The following is a 7,857-nucleotide window of genomic DNA, read 5'->3' as shown; positions in this document are numbered from 1 at the left end:
AGACTGACGGTGTGTTGATGTGGGCTACTAGAGTAGCCAACCCACATAGCAAAGACATGTGGGCCAGATCTGGCTTGAAGCCGGCAGAGGTGGCGTTCACTCGGCACTGGCATACGGCATGTGAGCCGGACATGGCACAGATGCGGCAAAGGCGGCACTGTCTTGACTCCGGCAGACAGATGTGGGCCACTTGTGGAGTGCCGAATTCGGCCCACATATCAGCTTAGACCTCTGGGCCACATATGTGAGGCCGGACTCATGCCACCCTTTAAGTTATTTTTCGATATTTTTGAGTGAGTTGTTGTTTAACATCACAGATTTAATAAAAATAAATAAGTAAATTAAATATTATTATGATATATTGTCGATGTCAATCAATGTCAACTATCACAGTATGGTTCTTGTCGAAACAGGACAGATGTCTCAGTTGATCTGAAAATTTAAAGTTAAACTTTGAAACAGCGGCCTTTCAACGGTCAGCCAGCTATCCACTTTTTAAATTCATCAGCCACTCAACGGAAGTAACGTAACCATCCAGGTGACTGACGCGACCGACGTCACTGTGGACGGAGCTGATGGCTGCTCGTGCACTCTGGTGAGACGGACAACAAAGACGTGGTGAGTGAAATACATCAGTTTTATGTTTACGATAACATTTGTTTTTGAGACAATGCGCTAGCCGTTGGTATACAAAGACAATGTCTGTCTAGAGTCTAGCCTGAATGTTAACAAGGGGCGCTAACGTTTAGCTATGTGGCTAACGGTTAGCTATGTGGCTAACGCGTGGTTAGCGTTAGCTAACGATTACCGTTAGCCTAAAATGCGGCTCAGGAAAGGATGGACTGCACTGTTTTGCTGTTAAACTATCATATTCGTTTTGAATAAATTGTATAGACGAACTTAACACAGCAGATGTTTTGCCGAAGGGGTCGTTTTCTTTTCTTTTTTTTTTCACGTTTTTTCCGGCTAGTTAAACATTAATGCTACTGCCATAGCTTCTGCTAGCTGACCGTTGGCGTGTTTTTTCCGCTGGCAATTGCAGATATATCGTGCTTCAATAAAAAAAATAGCGTTTAAAAGGGCAACTGTGGACTTGTAGAGTTTTATTTATGTATGTGTTATGTGTTTTTATTTTATTTTTTGAGAAGACGCTTCACAACTCATCAGCTCATAGCTTCTTCAGTTCTAGGGGACTGGTGTGAAGTTTGAGGTTTAGGAACTTATACTGAAACTATTGTTTGTAAACAACCATAAAACGGGTCGGTTTGAATGTTGTGTTTACAAACCTACAGACTCTATCTTCAAGAATCTTAGAGTTATTTTTATTGATTACATACTGCTACTGACTACTCACGGTTTGTGTAACACTGTAAGTCCTTGTTTTGTACATAAATTAAACCAAGCAGATGTAGGGAGAACATTTATCTGAATATTGTCATCACCATCAGTTTTAATATAATTACTGTAGCCATATTATCTAATGATACATAAATGTTAATTTCCAATCATTTGTGCTTTGTGTGTGTGTTTCAGCTGCTGTTGGCGTAACTGACTAACATCTGGGGCCACAGACCAGGAAATAGACTGGACCATCAAAAGATGTTTACATCTCTCTCCAGGTAGAGATGGTGGCAGACTGAAGAGGATGAAGAGAAAGCAGGAAATGGACAGCACCATATCTAAAACTCGTGCTGAGAGTGGGGAGAATCCAGTTTTCTCTCTACTGCCATCAGGTTGCGTTTCCGATGCCTGAGGACAAAGACTGAAAGGCTGAAGAACAGTTTCTATCCACATGCCATCCGCCTGCTCAACTCTGAACCTTAACCAGACTTATACCACTGCACTTTACTCACATAGCTGCTCAATACCGTAAATGTGTGTGTGTATATATACAAACTACCCCCCCCCCCCCTAAGTTTACACTTGAGTTTTACCATCTATATTTTATTCTGTATTACAGTCTATATTTTATTCTATTTTTATCGGTGTACATTTACACTTGTATTGTTTACCTTGTGTGTTAAGGAATTAACAATTACTGTTTTACTGTAGTACTCATTTTTTTTTTACTACTGGCTGCAGGTACAAGAATACATTTCACTGTGCATTGTACTATATATAACTGTGTATGTGACAAATACAATCTTAAACCTTTATGGACATGTCTAGAATCATAAATGTACAGTTTTTAAATTTGTTAAATGTTTGTTAAATGTACTGTGTTGACATGACTAAAAAAAATAAACATTTGCTTATAATACTGTACTTGTTTTTATATATATATATATATATGAATAAATATGGCACATAAATATAGTGGCTGAGTTAAGGCTGACATCAGGAACCACTTCTGAAAATAGTTTGGCCCACCTTAGGGCCAGATTAGGGCCAGCTCTGGTTGAAGTGTGGCTGAGATGTGGGCCTTATCTGGCACACATGTTGGATGCCGGATGTGGCCCACATAAGGGCCGGAATTCTTTCAGGCATGTGGGCCGAGTGTAAGTGGGAGGTGTGGCCCAGAGGTGGGCCACACCAGTTTTGCTATGTGGGAAGCTTGTTCAGGCTTCAAATACCTTGCAGAAAAACCTCCGTAGCTTTCTTTTGTGTGAGACAATATGTATTCAGGTCAAGAATATAGATTTTATTCATGCAAAGCACTACTTTCTACTGTGTTTTTAATGTGTGACGTAATCGACTAGTCGACACTGACTCGACTTTGATAGTACCACATTGTCTGCTCTTGGTGTTTTGCGTATGGTAGAAGAGAAGTAGAAGCGGAGGAGCTCTTGTAGTTTGGTTTTGTGATCCGTTTAGTGATGACCGTGGTTCTCTTCCAGGAGCTGACTTTTGATTTGACACCCCTTTACGATTAAGCATCAAATGCCCCTAGAAATATTAATTAATATCATGTGAATTATTTTGTCTGTGGATTACTTTTTGATTAAAATTAGAATAATTGTTGCTATATAGCCATTTAAACACATGAAAACACATTTTTACTTGTTTTTTTTTTAATAAGTTCTGAATAAAATCAAAGCAGTAAAAGGAAAAACAGCTGATTTTGCTATTATTACATGCATTATTATTATTATTATTATTGTTTGGTTTAATACACTGGCAAGTGAATGTTTTGGTGATGAGCTCTTTTGGACACAAGGGGGAGGCAGATAGCAGGACATTTACCACAGTTTTTTTTTTTATATATATAAAAGAAAAACATCTGAATTGTAACTAATGCACATCTGATTGTGGCATTTACACAAAGACGTGCATATCATCTCCGATATCTGATCAATGATCACGAATGTTTTGAAAGTAAATAAAAACACGACCGCTGTGGTTTGCACAGTGATGAATTCCTCATATACACTGAGATAAAAGAGTTTCACTGGCTTTCCATCGGCACCGTGACTTGTGACTTTCTCCTGTGCTTACTGTGAAATCATCCTAGCAGGGGCAGTGCATTTATCGGTACAAACAATACCTCAAAAGCATAACACCACACAGCCATCATACCGCTCAGGAGGGAGACTCGTTCTGTCTCCCAGAGATGAACGCACTTTGGCATGAAACGCACCAGCCGTATCCCAGAACAACAGCAAAAGACCCTGTGAAGACACTGGGAGGAAATAGGTACAAACACGCCTATATCCATCTTTAAAATGAGTCTTACATCAGCATAACCTGAAAGCCTCAGCTCAGCAAGGCTCCAAAACCCGCCATATAAAAGACAGACTCCAGGTTTCAGCTGCATACGTGGACAAAGATCTTACTTTTTGGAGAAGTATCCTCTGGTCTGATGAAACTGTGTGTAAACAACAGTTGGAAAACGCATCAAGTGGATGTCCTAACCTTCAGCGGTATTAGTGCCAAATAATGTAAAAACACACTTGTTGAACAGTTCACCATCTTGCTCCTTATATTTATTTCCATATCTGTATCACTGTATTTGCAAAAGGATAGTTTGCCATATTGTCACACTAAGGTGCAAAATATTGTTGTTTTTTTTAAAGTACCTCTTCCTCCACTTTAATTTTGTACAAATAACTGTTAATGACCATTTTTTAAAGGCTGTTCATGAGTTTGTTATTATAAAAATAAAAAAATTGAGACAAATCCAATTAAAGAAACAAATCATGCTCTCGTGCACATATTTTGCAGGCTCAAAGAGTGTCTTCATTTTAACGCAGATTGCATTTGAGAAAGTGAAGTGACTGTAAAACATTTTCATAAAGCGAGGTTTTCCCTCAGAAGAGGAGAAGAAAAAGGATCTCTGTTTTTAATTCTAACTACACGTTTAATGGATTACTTCCTGTCTGGGTAATGACAGTGTTTGTTCTGGTGTCTTGTGTCCCTGCGACAGTTGGCTGTACTAGCTTATCACCCAGACCGGTGCAGAGACAGTATTAAATCGTGATGCAACACGGGGTGAAGGTGAAGAAGTCACAAAGGATTGATGAGCGGAACTGCCACTTGTAAACAAGTGTTTTTTTTTTTTTGGAAGAGGATGATTTCAGGGAAACCAGACATTCGTTGTTTCCTAGAAACATTTCAGAAAGATCTGTTGGCTTGTCCTGACCTGACACTGATCTGGCAAATCACCCCGATATACAGCTGGTCTGAAGCCCCAATCCTGTAGACTCACTTTAAAAGAAGGGTGAGGTGAGGTAGAGACAGGCAGGACTTTGATGATAATACTTGGAACATTTTTATTCCTATTATATTTGCAGTGGGGGAAAGTAAGTACATTGCAGTGGAATGTTATGTTAATTAATAATATATTAATATTCCACTACACTAATTTCACAGCTTTATTTTATAGTTACTTGTACATGCTTTTAAAATACAGCACATTGTTAAAGATTAAAGCAGCGGTTTCCAACCATTTTGGCTTCTGACATCTTGCATAAATAAAGCAGTGCGTAGTTTAGGTCGTATTTCAGATGTCATTGTGCTGTAAACAGCTCACATTTTGTTTTCATTTCATTTCAAGTCGTAATTTCACTAAAAATCAAACAAAAAAAAATGCAAACAGGTTTGCGTGTCAGAACTTTTTTATTCCATTTTCCTTCAGATGAATTACCTCAGCGCCTCAGGTTCACCTGTCTCAAACTATTAACAGACTGTTAAACCCTTTATGGGGCAAGTAACTATATTTGGTGACAGTGCACATTTTAAATTGCGTCCCTGTGCCTCTCAGTGAGGTCGAGATGCATGTGGTTTTTACCCAGCCAATCAGTAAAGATCAAGGCAACATTCTCAGTTCAAATCAGGGTCAAATGTGGTCTGCAAGGTCCACCTCTCTGTGTCCCAATGTTGTCTAATGTGATAAAGTGTATGTTGACAAGTGCCTGAATCAGCACTTATGTTCTAATGGTCTAAATTAGGGGTTGTACCGACACGTCGACTAGTCTGTAACTTCACTGACCTTGATTTTCTACATGAAAATGAGAAATTTATTTCAATTATTTCAATGATTGCCTTATAAAGGGTTAACAAACTGGTATGCAGTATTATTAATAATAATCTAATAACGCCATTTTTAATAATATATCAGTCACTTTTACTTCAGTCCTTTCTGCTGCATTATATCATTTTACTTGTGCACCTTTTGCAGCTTGCAAGTGTAAATTATTTATTATCCCTGGCGAACTGATGCATTTTGGTCTGATGAATAATGATCTGCACGACGCGCTTCTTACACATAAATACTTACTTAGACAAACCCAACTGAGTTTGGAAACCCCCATTTCAGAGGGAAGTTAGCTGCATAAAATGTTGCAGACGTAGCGATTCACAATCCTAACAGATGCAAAGTGGATCATATCATAATAATAATAATAATAATAAAAACATAATGAAAGTAGGTTAAAAACACATCCAACAACAAATACTGTGATCACATACTAAAATACATATCAGTTTATACAAGCATGCCACTGCTGCGTGTAATCCCGCTTTGAGCCCTTGGCAGACTTCAGGAAATTGCAGCTTTATGAAAAACAGCAAAATTACAATTGTATCCAGATGATACAGAGTCACGAGCTCAAATATGATGATACAGAGTCATACGTCAACGTAATACCCCAAAAAGAGAAAGTAAACACCAGTGTGTTCCTCTGATGCCTGTTTCCAGCCAGGTGGAGGATCAGATGTGGTGGTGCATCTGCCAATCAGCTCTGAGCAGAGACCTTTAATGTACCGTGACGGCAGTAATAAGGGCAGATTATCAAAGCAATTTCTGCCTGTCTTTCTGCATATTAACCGTGACCAGAGACGAACCTGCAGCCAGGGTGTCAGCTTGTTTTCTTACCAAGTTTCAAGCAGAGTCGTTGAGAGTTCGCCCTACCTGTCTCTGACATAACAGGGCAGTTACAAAATACCTGTGTGGTTCCTATACACCATCGTGGTCTGTGGTTCCTCTGATGTGTGTTTTTTTGTTTTTTTACATCTCTCTTGATAGTTGTATTGCTTGCATACCAACCGTGTACGCCTAATTATCTATTCTAAATGTGCTGCACTTATCTATATCTACCCGTGGTGCTGCTGGTGCTTGGGTGTTTTCTTTCCTCACATATAGTTTGCAGTATTGGAGTATCACCGGACTTGGACTTAGATAGACTTTCTTGATCCACAAGGGAAATTGCATGGTCACAGTAGCTCAGTTGCACATAAACAAAAAAACACTCTTGCAAACCACTAGTAAGAAGAAAAATAGGTGTAAGACAGTTAAAGAATAAAATACAATTTGAATAAAAATAAAATAAAACAAAATACAAATGACAAGAAAATACAATAGTTTTGGCAAAAATATACAATATAAAAAACAATAAAATACAATAGTATGGGCAAAAAATATACAAGATAAAATTAAATTAAAATTAAAACAATAAGATACGATAGTGTAGGCAAAAAATATAACAATATAAAATAAAATAAAATAAAAAAACAATAAAATACAATAGTATCGGCAAAAATATACAAGATAAAATAAAATAAAAAAACAATAAAATACGATAGTATCAACAAGAACAACTAAAAGTAAATATACACTATATACATAGGTACTCCTAGTGACCTGCCGCCACTCTCTCAGGCGCTCAGGTCTCAGAGACAAAAAAACTAGAGACGTAAAGCTATTCGTCACTTTTATGACAACAACAGTCAATCCTAATAAGGCAACAGAACGGACAGTTTTCCAAAAGGAATAAAAAGATACTTGGAAGTGCTGCTTCGTACCTTTGAGGAACTGAACACACACAAACGTACAAACTGATCCAGGTCAAAAATCAAGCCTGCTCTCTGAAATCCCACAGCATCTCCTGGGATTTTGTATTGCGGTGTATTGCTGCCAAGCTGTCCTCACCTGCCCTACCTTACTCACGGGTGGCTCAGAGCCAGCACTGACAGACTGCTGGAAGGGAAACCTGCCACCATCTGGAACGTGACAGGCTGCCAGAAACAGCTACAGGCAGTGCATAGACAAAATGTTAGATTTCCCTGGTACTGTGTGTGGACCAGTATCTATCTATCTATCTATCTATCTATCTATCTATCTATCTGTCTATCTATGGTTGTTGTTTTTTTGTTGTGGTTTTGATGTGTGTTATTGTCTCATTCTGAAATGCCAATAGTGCAGATTTCATTAAAGGTGGTACCTGCTTGTGACTCAGACAGATCAGTCCAGATCCAGATATCCTGAGGGTGTTTTACCTTACTTTTCACCTACATTTTATATTACGATTATCACAATGCATTATTTGTCTCCCACTTTGCCTTTTTTTTTTTTTTTCACAGCGGAACGTGAAAGGACATTACCAAGACAAAATGTTCAGTTGCTTGCCAGATAGTTGTTCC

This window comes from Chelon labrosus (assembly GCF_963514085.1).
Source record: "Chelon labrosus genome assembly, chromosome: 20".
Lineage (NCBI taxonomy): Eukaryota > Metazoa > Chordata > Actinopteri > Mugiliformes > Mugilidae > Chelon > Chelon labrosus.
The sequence above is the reverse complement of the archived record's forward strand: the minus strand, read 5'-3'. Positions refer to the sequence as shown.